Raw genomic sequence first — 16118 nt, forward strand, 5'->3', positions numbered from 1 at the left:
TTGTATGAAATACATTAAGTACAGCTTCATTTCTACTTCTTTATGGCCCTCTGTATGCTCAGAAAGTTTATTTATTTATTTATTTATTTTCTTGTTTGTTCAGTTTTTCTGAGGCAAGGTTTCACTATGCAATCTTGGCTGGTGTGGAACTCTCTGTGTAGATAAGGCTGGCTTCAGCTTCATAGAGATCTGCCTGCCTCTGTCTCTGAGAATGATGGGATTCAAGGCGAGCGCCACCATGCCCAGCTGTTAGCGATTGCTGTCAGTTAATGGTTCTTATCTGACTATTACAAAACAAGAACTGATTTTCATGACTGTCATGAGTGAAACGATCCCAGATTATAGCCCAGTGTGAGAAGCTGGGCTTCTCACCCATGGATAAAAGATTACTTCTTCAATTCCTTGTTTCAGGGAGGTTGAGTGTGGGCCACATTTGTGGCTGATATTCTCAGGTCCCATATCAATGTCATACATATCACTTACAGACTGTTCTTCCCACTGATTCTATGTTTTTTGTTCCTGCAACACCTCCTTGGCAGGTAGGTCCTCAGCTAATCAGGTTGAGGCAATGCATGCTTGGTTTGCTTTTCAGTTATAGCCAACGTATTCATTCTCATGATACAGAGAAGTAAGCTTTGGGCACCTCAGCATACACCTCAAGTTTTCTGGAAACACTGTCTTAAGCAACTCAAGCCAAATTGTAATAATTTCTATAGCATTTGTAGGAAACAAGATGAGGTTTTCATAAAGGTGAACTGAACAAACTATTAGAGGTAAGTTAGAAATGAATCCTGAAGGAAGAAGAGGGGGAAGAGAAACTTCGTAAGGTGCTAAAGGAAAAAAAAAGTGAGAATTAGGGCCTTCATCGCTCTAGGTTATCACTTCTGGCTACTCAAACAGGAGGATGCTGGTGGCCACAAGTCACCCCACTGGAGCAAGAAGAGACAGACTGATCCTTACTTGATAGTGACTTTAATATACTTTTAAAATTGTAAAAATGTTTAGTTTTGCTTTAGCTGTGTTAGTGTTTTGCCTGTATGTTCACCATGTGCATGCCTGGTGTCTGTGGTGGCCAGAATAGGGCATGTGAGCCCCTGGAATTATGGTAACTGTTGGTAGCCAGCCAACACGTGGCTTTTGGGAACCAAAGTGCTCCCCTGCAAGGGCAGAGAGTGCTCTGAGTCAGCCTTCTGTCCAGGCTGACCCTTTATATTTCATGACAGTTTTTATGATTGACCTTTGATAGACACACTATTCCTATCACCATTCTTCTTATAGTATTATTCCAAAGTGCTAGAAGCCGAGTCCAAGCCTAGTGCATACCAGTGCACTGATGTCTGAACCGCATCCCCTGCCCTGTTAGTAATTATTTACAGTGAACATATTTTCCAAGGGCTCCACCAAGTGTTTTCTTAACCACCTCATTCCTCTTGAATGAGATGGGACACAGCTACCTGTCATATTGCCTGGTTCTTGTTACACAATGGGACAGGAGCCTGTCAAGTCAGCAGGTTCTTCCACAGAGAAAACTTGGGATCCAATTGGAAATGGAAACGAATGTTTGAGATTGTTCAAGCTGTGAATTTTATTTGTCTCAATTTGTATGTTGAAAATTGAGTTTTTGTCTTTATATTATGTTCTAGATAAGTAACCATTCAAAAGAGAAACTTTCTAATATCTCTCAAGAAAAATCTGTCCTAATAGAAACATGAAATGACCTTGATCAAGGTGACACCTGAGTGCACACAAGCCTAGGAGGGCATGGGGATGAGGACCACAGTGCCTTTAAGAAGTTACAGGCCACTGTATTGTTCTGAGGGCTGCCATGAACTGTGGGTGGTATAACATCTTCTGTGCTTTTATGATTTGATGTTTACCCCTTAAAAAGATGTAGTCACAGTTGAAGAAAACTTCAGCCTTTGACTGAGTGCACTGATCTGCAGCGGAGTGTTGTTGGGCTGGACGTTCTAATTAGCAGACTGCCCTTGGCAGTGACTCAGGAGCACTCTCTGCTCAAAAGCCTCCATTTCTCATGCAGTTCTTTAAGCCTCTAAATTTAAACATGGAAAAATTGTGAAATTACAGATAGTTCAGTATCCCAACCAGAGAAGCAGTCAGCCTTTAAATGACAACTTGGTCTTGCCATCAAAGCTTCCATTTTCTCTGGCAGACACTCCGGACCCCAATCATGTACACAGTTTTATTAGACTGTTTACAACTCTCCTTAATCTCCAGAACTCTTACAGAGAAGCAGTTGATGTCCTACTTCTGAAGCGCTCTCTCTGCCTTTATGCATGCTCTTGGGCCATCTCTTCCTGGCGCTCTGAGGATTCGAGAGGGCTTCTCGTTTCTGTCCTTTCATAGATGCTATTTCTTCCGTCTGCCTGGATGCTTCCTACTTCATTTCAAACAGGTTCATCTTACTCATCTCTTAAGACCAACCTCAGCTACCAGATCATCCAAGAGGGGTTGTGGGATCCCACCAGCCTTGGGGAGCTCCTTTCCTGTGCATTTCTTTAGAAGAATTTCCTTTTCCTGTCTAATAGTGTAAGCTTCCCAACAGCATGAGTCCAGCCACAGGGGAATGTCCCTAAGTATTGTTTAACAGAAGGATGGCTGAAGGAAGGGATTTTTTTTTAGATATTTCATTTAATTCTGTGCTGCTTTTTGCTTAAACTGAATTTAATTAAGGTTTACAATGAGAATTTACCTTGGTTTCATAGTATATGTCACCTACTTGGCCCCAGATTGAGTAACACACAGCATACATATATACCTTATAACCTAAAATGCACATCTATAAATACAATCTATTGTTAACTGTGATAATAAATTTCTTCATCTTCATCATCATTATGGTAGAGGAGGGAAAAGAGCACAGTAGTAAACTTTACACAATGAACCTAGGAGGGAGGCAGCTTACTGCTGGAGTGTTAAGTAGGGAATAGGGCAAATATTGTTTCTGTGGAAATATCTCTGAGAGGCAAAAGATTCTTCTTGGGTTGTTAAGTACTGCCTTGCAGGCATTTTTATAGGCCAGGGATGCTATTTTGATTTTATGATTCTAGATGAAATCTTTAGGAAGAGAATCTCATTGAGTGCTTGGCAGGTAATTTAAATCCTGAGTTAATACAAAGAAATCACCTGGAGTGTGGCAGCAGACATGAAGCAGACATGAGTGTGAAGACAGAGAGTTTAAAGGCGAGCTTGTTGAAGCAGAAATAGCTTCTACAAAGGAGAACAACACAAGCAGCCCCATTCCATTTTCAGATGCTCTTTAACTCTTCAGGCAAACAGAGACTGGATAATATCTCAAAATCATTTGCCAGCGCAGGAATGGAAGGCTCCCATCGGCAGCCTAGCTGAGCTTCTACAGTTGCTCAGAAATCACTTACGTGAGGTCATGAAGTCTGTCTGCCTTGCTGATTGAAAAATAAACAAAAAGAAAATCACAGAGGGAGATTTAACTGTGGACTGTGTGCAGGCTGTCATCTCCCTTCCCTGTATGCAACTGAAAGCAAAAGTGTTATTCTGCATTCTTGCCTAATCAGATATACTTACTCTCAGAAGTGCTCACCAGCTGGACTTTGAGCAATGGCTGCCCTTTTGGCACAAGATCACAATTCCTGTTTTGTTGAAGCTGACCGTCTTCCATATTGTGTTTACATGCAGGCTCTCTGCGGGTGTGCCTGTTCTAGACCTGACACGGTAGCCGTGTAGGTTAGAATGCTAATGGTATATCAACATGGGTAGCACAGTGGTCAGCTACAGTCTTGAGAGTAATTTAATGAAGGCATTGTTTTACAACTCTGGATAGGTAGAAAAACGAAAAGGGCTATGGAGGCACTATTGTGTAAGTGGAGTGGCGCTGTTGCCACCTCTAGCCTGAAAGGCCTGAGGAAATAGAGAAGTTACTGGGATCAAGAAAGAGAACCATGGAACAGAGGCTGCCTGTTTGGAGTTGAAGCTGCAGAGAGAAGTTCTGCTAGGCCCAGAGCAAATTTGCAGGGAGCAGAAACACAAGAAAAACAGCCATCTGTCGGTGTAGAGAAAATAGTCTTGTTACCTCCCACACCCTATACTTCTACTTCCGAATTCCTGGAAGCTGTGAATATTTTACTTTATATAAAAAAAGGACATTGCAAATTCTATCTATCTATCTATCTATCTATCTATCTATCTATCTATCTATCTATCTCTTATCTATCTGTCTGTCTGATGGTAGGGATGAAATGTGAGGCCTTGTGTTCTACTACTGAGTGACATGCCAGACCCCATTTTTTCTGAATCAGGGACTGAATTCAGTGCATCACACATACCAGAAAAGAGTTCCACCACTGAGCTAGCTGAGATGTACCTCTAGCCCAACCTTAAGGTTTGAGAGATGGGTTATCCTGGAATATCTGTCTAGGTCCAATCCCAAGAGTCAAAATCTAAGAGAGATAAAAGGATAGAAGCAGAGGTCAGGGAGGAGAGAAGATGCTGAGCTGATGGGCCTGAGGATGGAGGAATGGGCTAGAAGCCAAGGCAAGAGATGTCTCAGGATACTGAAAAAGGCAACATTTCCCCTGGAAGCCAGTGCTGCTGACTTGACGCCTCCCTTTTAACCCAGTGAAAAGATTTGGACTTTTGACCTCTAGAATTGTGAGATAGTCAGTGTGCATTGTCTCCAGACACTAAATTTGTGGTCATTTACTATAGTATGAATACAAAACTAATGTATACAGTCTCTTTCTGCTGGTATTTCTCAGTGGCCAACTCTAACATGAGTTGGAGTCCAGGAGTGTTTGGGTAATCCAGCACAGCCATCTTCCCAAGGACACTGCATGGGGCAGGGATGAAAAAGAACAGGCTTGGATGAGATGGCGGAATAAAAGAAGGACTGACATTGGGGTACAGTTGATGCAGGGTGGGGGCAGAGACAGAAATGGTGAATGATCATGACAAGTGGTATGCCAGATGTGGAGATTAATAAATAATTCAAGAGCAAGACTTCAAAGTTGGATGGTGTTTACTTTTCCCAACTTTCATTGGAAAGGTGGTTTTTGGGAACTTTACTGTGTTGCAGTATTTCCTTTTAACCACAGACATCCCTTTAAGCCCTTCGTAGGAAAATCAGCAGTATCAATGGTGTTTGCCTAAAACCTCAGAGCTACCCTTGTGTTTAGCCATTTGCCTTTTCCTCAGTGAGAGTAGAACAGCCCCTTTGTGGTGATAGAGTGTTTATGATTTATTTAAGCCACTGGAGATCAAAATAGAAAAGCAGCCATATTAGTTAACCATAGAAGCCAGACACACACCTTTAATCCCAGGTCTCAGGATAAAGAGGTAGATGAATCTGTTAGTCCAAGACCATACTGACTACACGAAATTCATCAAGTCCTAAAAGAAACAGCTCACACAAAGATTATCTCGGCACCTGGGATCACACGCTAATCCCAGCACTAGGGAGGGGGAGATAGGAGAATGTGGCTGGGCAGAGAAAGGAATATAAAGAGGAGGAGACAGGAATTCAGAGCCTTTTGCCTCTGAGGATTCGTGGAGACAGGATTGTCATTACCTGGGTAGAGGTAAGATCTACTGGCTTGGCTGCTTTGCTTCTCTGATCTTCAGCTTGAAGCTTGGACCCCAATATCTGTCTCTGGGTCTTTTATTAATCGTGCTACATCCCTTCCTTCCCTCCACTCACCTTTCAGTTCCCCTTTCTTTCCCTCTTTCAGTCCATATAGCCACTGTTGGGACTTCTACCAAGAAGTCGCTACTATGAGGTCACGCAGCCCACTTCTGGTTTTGGTCTCTCCTCTTCCAGTACCTGCCCTCATCCTCATGGTCTCTGAACAGACTCCATGCTCTGAGGCTCCTTAGGAACCTGAAAGCCTCTAATGTCGTAGCCTGTTTCCACCCCTCTCGTGCATTCAGTCTGGCCCATTTCTTATCCTCCCCGATTTCCTATTTGGCTTTTTAAATTTATTCTGCTGTTTTTCCTGCCTTCGAACCTCATCTTTTAATCATGGCCATTCGTCAACATTCACCTCAGATTCTCCAAGAAGCTATCACTGGCCTCTGTAGGGACAATTCCTCCTCCTTTTGCTCTGGTCCCAATATACTGTGGCTTGCCTCTCTTATAGTACTGGGGCATCGAAACCTCTAGAGGTGTCCATGGACTTTATTCCTCCCACCTTTCAGCTGACAAAATGATAAACTCTTGGAAAGTCACAGTATGTCTTTGTACCTCCTGGCAGCGCTGTACTGTATTGCTTTACTATAACAAAGAGTAAAATCTACTTATAAAGGGGGCAAAGACTAGTCCTTCCCCACTGGTGGAAGAGGGAGACACTGAAGAGAGGTGAGGGCATGTGGGAGACAGAGGAGACTGTGGGACTCTGAGCACTCATGGCTGAGAGCTTTGAGGCAGGAGGTGCCTCAGTGTTTTGCCACTGCTAATAAAGTTGCTTGGGATGAGACGAGAGCTTCATGAATATTTCTTAAATAAACACATACCTACTTGGCTTTGGGCAAAACTAAAATTTGACTTCTGTGAAAACAAGACCTCAAACATTTCTAATGCTTATAATTTTAAGAAGGTAAAAAGTTATACAAGTGAAATCAACACAGTCTTCTTCAGCTTTCAATGAGAGGCAACCCTAGGATGCTTTACCGCCAAGTCCCTGAAGGAGACAGCCACAAGGTGGAAGCAACCCTTTGCTTTTAGCATTGCTATGTCAGTTCACATAACCGGCTAAAAACAGATGTAGTGATTGTTCCCATGAGAGGCACTGGGAACAAACTCCTATGGAACTTCTAATTTACCCCTAGAGTCCAGCTATTGATCAGAGAGCATGCTCTGCGTTTTTATAGTATCTCGTGTAGCATCTAACATGTGCATGTCTGTATGTCTGTGTGCATGTATGTGCAGGCAAGTGAGCAAGGTGACTTTTAAAAAATAAATATGGGAGGGGACAAGGAGCGGGAACAGCTGGTGATAGATGTAGGGGAAGCTGTAGCCACGCCTGCTTAGGGGATGGCTACAGGTGTGCCTGACTCGCTTGTGAGGGTGTGGTCAGAGTGACGTAGTGTGACGGCGTTTGCGCTTTCGGTTTCACTTTGCTTCTTGCTGTACAGACTGCTGCCACGCCGGCTGGCTAGGTGGCTCTGTAAGTAAGGCTTTTCCCTATTAAATACCCTTGTATTTCTACCTGACTCCATATTGGTAATTTCCCACTATAGATAGACATTATTCTTTACTTGCCGCTATGGCGTGGGATGAGTTCCCTGAATTCATGTATAGGAAACCTGGTTCCCAGCACATCAGTGTCGGGGGCAGGGTCTTTGGGGGGTGTGTGTTAGGCCCCGAGAGCTCCATCCTGATAAATGGATGGGTAAAAAGGACCTTGAGAGTGGGTTCACCCATTTGCACTTTTGCCTTCTGCCCTGCTGACACAGGAGAGAGGCCATTGGACTTCTGAGACAACAGAACAGAAAGAAAGAAATTGCTGGTCTTCTATAACTGGTTCTCAGATACTCTTCTAGAGCAGAAAGACACTCACAAATCAGACAGTGGTAGAGGGCAAGGAGCCCATTTTTTTTCCCCTCTGGATTTTATTTCCCTTACTTTAAGTGAGTACTCTGAGCTTTAGAGGAAGTAGGGAACTATGGGAAACACATAGTTTGTGATGGGGGTACAAGGCCAACTCTAGGCTCTCTGACTCTACTCCTTCTGAGGTTACCTTAGTACCCTCAAGATGGCAGACACAGTGTTGCTCATTACTCAAATGAGACACAATATAGATGCTTATGGTTGACCATTTGCCTTTGGGGTTGTATTGGCCAATTTTGTTTCAACTTGACACAAGCTAGAATCATCAAAGAGGAAGGAGCCTCAATTGAGGAAATGCCTGCATGAGATCCAGCATTTTCTCAATTAGTGATCAATGGGGGAGGGCCCAGCCAATTATGGGTGGTGCCATCCCTGGGCTGGTGATCCAGGGTTCTCTGAGAAGGTGGGTTGAGCAAGCCATGGGAAGCAAGCCAGAAAGCCTCCATGGCTTCTGTATCAGCTCCTGCCTCCAGGATCCGGCCATGTTTGAGTTCCCGTTCTGACTTCTTTCAGTGATAAACAGTGATAAGGAAGTGTAAGCAAACAAACCCCCTCTTCCCCAAGTGTCTTTGGTCATGGTGTTTCCTCCCAGCAATAGAAGCTCTAAGACAGGGCGGGGGGGGGGAGGTATTTCTTAAAAACAACAAGAGGGAGTGATGAGGGCGAATATAATCGGAGAGTATGTGTTTGAAAATATAATGAAACCCATTATTTTGTATAGTTAAATTAGGCTAATAAAATATACACAATCACATGTCCCAAGTAGCTCCTGAGTGAGAATTCGGCAGATGTGAGGTGAGGGCAGCTGTAACTGTGACTAACAACGCATGGCTCTGAATGTCCCTGGTCAGTTTAACCTTTTTCTTCAGATAACTGCACAAACTACATGGCGTCTCAGACAGCAGCACCATGCATGTCTGAAAGGTTCAGGCATTATGCTGGCCTGCCCCTGTTACCTGGTGGAACAGGCAGTACCCTGGTCAGCCCAAGGTTCCATGGGAACTAAGTCTGCACGCAGATGCAGAGGACCCCTTTAAAAGACAGGTCCCTGCCCATTTACACTCTCTGTTTCCTCTCTGTTTCCCCGTTCTGCTTTCCGTACAGCCTGAACTGCAATGAAACAACCAGCTACCCCAGGACGTGGCAGCACCCCAACCTTCTCGGGTCCCCCAAAGATGGTCAACGCCCCCCCACGTCAGCAGGAAGCAGTCTTGAGAATTTGACGCCCTTATTCCTTAACCTGCCATGTCTAAATACCCCACCTTTTTTAAATAATAAGTAGAGGTGGGAATGAAAGGTTCAGGCATTATGCTGGCCTGCCCCTGTTACCTGGTGGAACAGGCAGTACCCTGGTCAGCCCAAGGTTCCATGGGAACTAAGTCTGCACGCAGATGCAGAGGACCTCTTTAAAAGATAGGCCCCTGCCCATTTACGCTCTCTGTTTCTGCTCTGTTTCCTCTCTCTGTTTCCCCGCTCTGTTTCCTCTCAGCTTCCTTTCTACTCTCTCTCACCTATGTGCTCTCTCTATGGTGACCGGCCATGGTGGTCAGCCATTTACCCCTGTTCCTCTTCTCTTAGTCTCCCTACTCTGCCGGGCCATATAATAAACATGTCTTATGTCTCATGTCTCAGCATTTTTCCTTTTCTTTTTAAACAAAAGAATAACAATGTCCTTGTGCAGTATTTGAACTGCACAGAGAGTACATAAACAGGAAAAATCACGGCCATAGCAGGCACTGGGGTCCACTATCATGGCCATAATGGGCGTACAGTTCTTCAATGAGAGTTTAATTTCAAGGCAGCTCCCAGAGAGCCTTTACTCATTGCCATGATCTTCAGTGTTAACAGCAATGAGTGTGTTGATTATAATTTTTCTACTGAAGTACTAACGCTAAGTAAATAGTAAGCCAGAGGAGCACTCTGCCACCGTTATTATGATACATAAAACAAACATTATCCATTAATTTCCTTTTACTATTTAAAGTCACATATTAATTACTTAAATTTTACAACTAGGAATGTAGCCTGGTGTCTAAAAATCTTGTTTCTGTTTGAGTTAATTCAGATTGCCCATCCATGCATGAGAACAGCTGAGCTATGAAATTGGGCAGCATGTTTTCTGGCAATAATGAGCAGATAATATTCGTTAGGAGTACTTAAGTGACATCACTATCGATAGGTTAATTGGAAATAGAACTGTAAAGCTTTTGTAAATCATGAGACTAAAAAGCCCCTGGATTATGCATTGTACTTTTAGAACTCTCCCACTTTGCAGTTTAGGATAAGAACTCTGAGATTAATACAATGGTGATGATCTCAAGATTCCCTGGCAGCTCATCATTTTCAAAGGGGTCCCCATATATATCTTGACTCACGTGTGTTGTTCTCTCTCCAGTTTTGAAAACTGACCCCCTCATCTAATGAAATGTATAGGATGTTGAGTGGAGAGAAGAACCACGATTTGATGTGAGGATATGAGCGCTTACCTCACGTGGGAATGTTCAGAGTCCAGGGTACCACTTGCTTGTATGTAAGAGTTAGGAGGTGAGAGGCAGCTAAATGGTAGTACTCTATCATGCATCCCAGCTAGGTTCAAATAATCCTCAGTTCTCTATGTGAATCTATCCTTACACTACCAGACCCATGCATTTAGAGTTTTGACTCCATGTAAAATTTTCTGTTAATTATCTAAGAGTTGTGAGTGAGCCTCCCAGATGAAAAAAACACTGGCCCTTTACAACAGTTTCCATGTATTCAACAAAGCTTAGGCCAGATTCTTTTGAGCTGTGTTAGAAACCCATCCTATTTAGTTCTGAAATGAACAAACAGACAAATCTTTGATGGGAGAGAACTGACGGAAGAATTAAATCTGGAAAAGAAATGTCTGCTGTTCCATAGGGAGCTGATTAATGAACAGCACAGAGTAAGAGGCTCTGGTACAGAGGTACCAAATTAATTTTCTACGTGATTATTTAACTGGAACCACCCGTGATACTTTTGCTTACACTTCTCTATTTTATAATTTTTCATACCTCTCAACGTGGACTAACTCCCTTAATGCCGTGTGAGCGTCTGAGGACCATTTCAATCTACTTCATGACATTCTCCCTGTTTCCGTTTGGCACCTCAGATTTCTCTCTTGGATCATCACTTCATCGTGTCTCTTGCATTTTCAGCTAACGTGTTGGGTAATCTCAGGGATGGCTCCCCAGGCTTGCCTTGGTTTACTGCTGTGTTGATACTCTTAGGGCCTTGTCCCTGCCCCATCAGAACAGCCCTCTGTTACCAATGTTTGTGATGCTGCAAAGTCATCTTACAAAGTGGTCTCTTCTGTACCAAGAGGACTGAAAAGAAGGTAAATAGAAATCCCTAGCTCCATTGCTCTTTCTAGAAAAACAGTCCTGTAGGCTTGTTCTGATGGTGAGTCCTTATTTTCTAATCACCTTTGTTTTCCAAGAGTATCACATTGTTAATGTAAGAGGTTTGATTAAACTGTCTCTGGCCACTGAGGCATACCTAGAAACTTGATTAATTTGTCCAATAAATGCTAGCAGCTGTGCTCTGTCAGCCCCTGTCCCTTTCCTGCTGGGTAGTGGTTCAATTCCATTATTTTTCAACATTTTAAGCCATTAAAAAGTATAATGCAGTATCACACAAGAACCTCCCCTACTTTCCCCTTTTCAATGCAGACTAGATAGATGGAAGTTACTACGATGGATGAAAGGTTTTATTCTCCTATGTTCTGAGCTCTCTCTCTCTCTCTCTCTCTCTCTCTCTCTCTCTCTCTCTCTCTCTCTGTGTGTGTGTGTGTGTGTGTGTGTGTCTGTCTGTCTCTGTCTCTCTCATCTCCTTGTCTTCTGGAGAGGCTCTGGTAGAGGGCTTCACTCCCTTGAGCAATCCAGAGTTGCTGGCAGCGAACTGGCCTACCTTCTTCTCTGCATTTATGACTTTGGGACATGTGTGTACCATGAGTAATAAATAATTCTGGGATGCTTTGGAGTTTTATATGAGTATCATCACCTACATGATTCTGTAACTTCCTTTTTAAAATTAATGTTATGTTGTTGAAACGCATCTAAGTAGAAAATATGCTTTACCCACTTAAACTACTATATAATACTGATTTGTATATTCTATTGCTATCTATCTGGGACTGTCTTTGACATTCAGTACTTACAATGAAAGTCCATGTATCAGTAAATATTATCTCTTGGTGTATATGAGTAAAGCCACAGCATAAACGTAATGGTGAAGTTGCTGACTTGTAGGTAAATGTGTGCATCCAAATTTACTGGATGTTGCCAGTTTTCTCTTCAAAGACACACCAATTTACTCTACCATCACTAACAAACAAGAATGGCTAGTCCCTCAGGTTATTGCCATTTTTTTTAGAAATGCCAATTTTTTATTTTTAATGTTTTAGTTTTTGCCAACCTGAAAGATGACAGTACTATTTGGTTCTTTAATTTGTATTTTCATGATGGTAAGCATCTTTTCAGAGTTTTAAAAGTCCTTTGGGTTTCTTTCTTTTTTAAAAAATAAATTTTCTCATTTTTCTTTTTGGGTTGTAGTTCTTGTAATTTATAAAAGTTTTTAAAAATTATGTGTTCTGGATAGCATTAATTTATCCCCATTTCAAATGCAATTTCATTTTCAAATACAAGTGGATTCCAAAATCTTTAGGTCCCACCCAGTAAAAAAAATGATCAGAATTTAGGCTTAAGAACAATGCCTTCACTTCTTTTCCCCATTTCACTTGTGAGGTATGAAAAATGCACTAAGTACCAATTACTAACTCAAACATCTTAATTTCAATTTACAGACAAAAGTTTTGTTAGGTGTTATTCCACAGCTGTGTAGGAGCTCTTTAGAAAATGAAAAGTTATTTTCTCAAAGAAGTCAGTCATATAAATTAAAGCAGCATTACATTAACCACCCTACCACAATTTTTTAGTAAAATATTTGGTGAAGACTGAGTCAAAGAGTGATGAAATTTTTGCTTTACTTTGTGTATCTTGTAATAGTGATCTACTTTATACCACATGGGCTGTTCAGAGTAGGCTTTATCCAGGAATAAACATCAGAATTATGTGTGGACCATTTAAAAGCTACTCACCCTCTTTGAAAGTAAGATCTTCTCAGTACACCCTTGAAAGCATTATATGCCATGGGAGAGGTAGTACTTTGCCTTTCTAAGAAAACTTTGATGCCATTTATTATAACAGAAATATACATGAAATTAAAAAAAACTTTCCCAGGCTCTTATTCTGTAAGACCCCTTACTGTACCAAAAAGTAATTGCCTTTGTTGGCATAGGTAGGTCTGGCAGGGTGTCTATCCAGCTGGCCTAACTGCTGCCATGTTCTCTTGGACATTTCCATTTTCCTGTTTTACTTTTCTTAGGATAAGAGCCATATTTATGTGGATATCTGGGAGATAAATGGAAAATTTACATGTATTGATTATCTGTATCCCCTTTAGTTTTTCTAGTATTTGACTTATATATTTCTGTACTCTGTTACTAGGTTCCTTTATATTTATAATTGTTGTATTTTCTTAATGGGTTGACCACAATTCATTCTTGCATCTTTTCTACAATAATTTTGTCTCCTGCTACAGTTTTGACTTAAGGTCTATTTTTTCTGATATACATATGCCTTGACTTTCTTTGCCTTTACATGAGTTATCTTTTGCCATCATTTTCTATTCAAACCCTGAAATCTTCTCAGTGATGAAACACTGAAAAATATCCCTCTAGATCAGGAGAAAAGAATAGGATGCTTACTCTTTTTCTCTTTGAGATAGGATCTCATGTAGCCCAGGCTGGTCTTGAATATATTACATGTCTGAGGATGGCCTTGAACTCTTGATCTTCTCAATTCCACCTCCAGAGTGCGGGTATCACAGGAATGCACATTTGGATTGGGTGGTGCCAGGGTCTAAACCCCAGGCTTCATGAATGGCAGGCAAGTACTTTATGAACTAAGCCCCAGTGCCAGCACTAGGCTGCCCAATCTTATCACCCATCTTCAGTATAGTGCTAGAAGTCCTACGTAGACCAAGCAAGAATATGTAATAAAAGACATGGAAATTGGAAATGAAGACATATGTGGCATATTTTTGTAAGTAGCAAATACAAGATCTACAAAAACAAACAAACAAACAAAACCAACCTCAAACCTGTTAGAACTAATAGATGCATTTAGTACAGTTGCAGGGCAGACAATCAACATATAAAAAATACTTTCGATCCTATACATTAAAAATTAGCTAACAGAGAAAGAAATGAAGGGAAGAGCTATCATTTATAATAGCGTCAAAACTATTAAGGAAAACATTAAACCAATGAAGTGAAAGATATACCTAAGAGATTTGTATCTCATGGTATTATTTTCATAATATAATGATAAACTAAATTAAAGAAGAGACAAATAAGATAAAATGTATATTTAGGTGAGAGGAAGAATTCATATTGCTAAAATGTCTATATTATCCAAAGAGCTCTATAGAATCAATGTTATCTTTATAAAAATTCCAATGACAACTTTCACAAAAACAGAAAAATGAAAATTGACTCTGGATATTATACAGGACCACAGAAGATTCCAGAGAGCTAAAGTAATCCTGAGAATGAAGAATATAGCTGGGGGTATCACATAGTGATTTAAAGCCTTATTACAAAGCTATAGTAATTAAAACAGCACAGAACTACAAAATAGTAGACTTATAAACATAGGGGAAAAACTCATATTTTTCAGGTATGTATGTGCAAATACAGCTAACTAATCTTTACAAAGGTACAGAAACTATGCCATGAATGGAGTTGGAAAAACCAGGTATCTCCATGGATATGAAAACATTGGACCTTGTTGTAATTTAACAAGGGCAGCATGTGAGAGAAAGATGCCATGTGACAGGGTTCAAGCAGAGGTTTTTTTTTTTTTTTTTTTTTTTTTGAATTAGGGAAAGGGATCATAAAGATGGGAAAGGGTGGGGGTGAGACCAGCCTCCAAAGACAGGTACAGCAGGAGAGAGGAGAGAGGAGAGAGGGGTAAGGGGAGGAACAGACAGACAGACAGAGGGAGAGACAGGGAGAGAGAAAGAGGGATGGGGTGGGTAGGGCCCGTTTGAAAGGGACATAGTGAGTGTGCACAGGAGGTGCTCTTAGTGGCTGGGGCTCAGGATGTATCCTGTCAAAACCCCAAAGTCAGGCCAGTAAAGATACCTGAATACTAACAGGACCATTATACCATATATAAAAGTCAGCTCAAAGTGAATTAAAGACTTTTAGATGTAGGATTTGAAGCTGTGAAATGCCTGAAGGAAACTAAGGAATAAGCTTCTTGACTATTGCTTTTTCCATTTTTCTCTCTATATAGCATAAAACCCAAAGGCAAATACAAAAAAGTAGGACTATATCAAGCTCAAGAGATTCTGCATATCAAATAGCAGCCAATGAAAAGAAAGCCAGCTTATGAGTAGGAAGGAATGCTTGCCAACCATATATCTGAGAGAGGTTAGGATCCGAAGTATGTAAGGGGATCACGTAATCCCACAGCAAATGCCAGGAAGAGGCATTCAAAAGCCATGTCCTCAAAGAAAATTTATGCATGGGTAACAGGTACATGAAAAGATGCTCAGCAAATTGAGAACATGGGAAGAGGGGGGAGGAAGCTACGAGAATGAGAAGGGAAGAAAAGGAAGGATGCAGAGGTTATGAGGAAGCAGAAATTTTGAGTCTGGTGTATATTAGAAGAAAGGACATATGACAGGTAGGATTGGATTTTAGTTGGGGGGTGGTAGGGCAGGATGGGAGGGAGAAGGGAACTGGGTTTGTCATGTAATTCAATCTTGTTTGTAATTCAAATATATAAAAAATAAAAAATTAAAAAAGTGTAACTATGTATATATATATATATACATACATATATATATATATATATATATATATATATATATATATTTCTCAACAACAGAGATAGAATTGAAATATCTTGGCTAAAGTTAGAACTGTAAAAAAAAGAAAAGATGCTCAGCTTCACTAGTCATCAGGGGACAGAACTTAAAATACACCCAGTTTCCTCACTTTTATTAGGATAGCTATTATTGAAAAGACAAGAGATAATGATTAGAAGCCAGGGTGTGGAGGAAGGAAAGCCTTGCCCATAGTTGGTAGATATACAAGTACGGTGGCATGACCATTGTGGAAAGCAGTATGGTGGTCCCTTAAAAACAAAACCAACAACCAGAATCTTAGTCAACATGCCAGATACAGAAAAACAAATACTGTAGGGAATCACTTTTCTGGTGACATCTGTAACCAGGTGACTCTAGTAACATAAGAAAACAAAATGAGTAAAATGGTGGTTGCTAAAGGCTAAGGGGTGACAGAAATGGGAAGATATGGGTAAAGGGACACAAAACATTTGGTATAAGATATATGTGCTAGCGACTAACATATACTTCTGTAGCTACAATGAATAACATAATATATACATACACACACATATACATACATACA

At 41.1% G+C, this 16118-nt stretch overlaps 1 protein-coding gene and 1 long non-coding RNA gene across 2 annotated transcripts in view; one reads left to right on the top strand and one right to left on the bottom strand.

Moving 5' to 3' along the window:
* Window positions 1-16118, bottom strand: part of Magi2 (membrane associated guanylate kinase, WW and PDZ domain containing 2) — a 1367305-nt gene that overhangs the window by 53930 nt on the left and 1297257 nt on the right.
* The window catches only part of LOC118239491, a 28661-nt gene that overhangs the window by 5156 nt on the left and 7387 nt on the right, over window positions 1-16118 (top strand). The gene's annotated exons all lie outside the window — the stretch shown is intronic.

The sequence above is a fragment of the Cricetulus griseus genome (genome assembly GCF_003668045.3).
Source record: "Cricetulus griseus strain 17A/GY chromosome 1 unlocalized genomic scaffold, alternate assembly CriGri-PICRH-1.0 chr1_0, whole genome shotgun sequence".
NCBI lineage: Eukaryota > Metazoa > Chordata > Mammalia > Rodentia > Cricetidae > Cricetulus > Cricetulus griseus.